This window comes from Symphodus melops (assembly GCF_947650265.1).
Source record: "Symphodus melops genome assembly, chromosome: 5".
NCBI classification, from domain to species: domain Eukaryota; kingdom Metazoa; phylum Chordata; class Actinopteri; order Labriformes; family Labridae; genus Symphodus; species Symphodus melops.
Window position 1 is genome coordinate 860,576 of NC_136695.1, and position 1,420 is coordinate 861,995.

General features: G+C 54.3%; 1 protein-coding gene across 1 annotated transcript in view; it reads left to right on the top strand.

Annotated features, from left to right (window-relative positions):
* The first annotated feature begins 613 nt into the window (after positions 1 to 613).
* LOC306823841 (methyltransferase-like protein 27) overlaps positions 614 to 1,420 on the top strand; it is an 11,141-nt gene continuing 10,334 nt past the window's right edge. The window contains exon 1 of the mRNA XM_079343704.1: positions 614 to 669. The gene's annotated coding sequence lies outside the window, so the exon portion shown is untranslated. The remainder of the gene's footprint in view (positions 670 to 1,420) is intronic.

Consider the following 1,420-nt stretch of genomic DNA (forward strand, 5'->3'; position numbering starts at 1 on the left):
AGGCCCAGAAGACGTGATACGACCAACAGGCTCGACATTGGGAGTTCCAGCCTGACCAGACACACACACATGCAGACACACACACACACACACACACACACACACACACACATGCAGACACACACACATGCAGACACACACACACACACACACACACACACACACATGCAGACACACACACATGCAGACACACACACACACACACACACACACACACACACACACACACACACTTTCATGTATTTTTATAGATTCAGATTAAAAAAGGCAGCAGAGTCCAAGTTACAGCTCGAGGCTCGTAAAGTGTAATAAAGATAAGCAGAATCTAACCCCCCCCCCCCCCCCCCTCCTCCCTGAGCCCTCCCCCCCTCCCTGAGCCCTCCCCCCCTCCCTGAGCCCTCCCCTTCTCCCCGTGTCAGCAGCTCAAAGGTGGAGGAGGCAGGACGACACGTCTCTCCACAGTCTGAGGCCAACTCTGTTCACCTCCTTCCTCCTCCAGACGCTCGTCTGAACAGTCTGCTCCTCCTTCACTGAAGTAAGTACAGCTGTGTTTCCTGAGACATCACTCCTCTCCTTCTCTCCTCTCCTCCTCTCCTCTCCTCTCCTCCTCTCTCCTTCTCTCTCCTCCTCCAGACGCTCGTCTGAACAGTCTGCTCCTCCTTCACTGAAGTAAGTACAGCTGTGTTTCCTGAGACATCACTCCTCTCCTCCTCTCTTCTCTCCTCTCCTCTCCTCTCCTCTCTCCTTCTCTCTCCTCCTCTCTCCTCTCCTCTCCTTCTCTCCTCTCTCCTCTCCTCTCTCCTTCTCTCTCCTCCTCTCTCCTTCTCTCTCCTCCTGTCCTCCTCTCCTCTCCTTCTCTCCTCTCCTCTCTCCTTCTCTCTCCTCCTGTCCTCCTCTCCTCTCCTTCTCTCCTCTCTCCTTCTCTCTCCTCCTGTCCTCCTCTCCTCTCCTATCTCCTCTCCTCTCTCCTTCTCTCTCCTCCTCTCCTCCTCTCCTCTCCTTCTCTCCTCTCTCCTTCTCTCTCCTCCTCTCCTCCTCTCCTCTCCTTCTCTCCTCTCTCCTTCTCTCTCCTCCTCTCCTCTCTCCTTCTCTCTCCTCCTCTCCTCCTCTCCTTCTCTCCTCTCCTTCTCTCCTCTCTCCTTCTCTACTCTCTCCTTCTCTCTCCTCCTCCTCCTCTCCTCCTCCTCCTCTCCTTCTCTCCTCTCTCCTTCTCTCCTCTCTCCTCTCCTCTCTCCTTCTCTCTCCTCCTCTCTCCTCCTCTCTCCTCCTCTCCTCCTCCTGAGTTGTTTATTGTGAACCTCCTGATAGAGGCTGTTGGTGCCTGAGGTGTAACTCGTCCCTCCACCTACAGGATGTTGTCAGGTGAGAATCCTTGAGACCGGTTTGCTCTGTCAGTGTTGGTTAAACATGCAGTGATGAG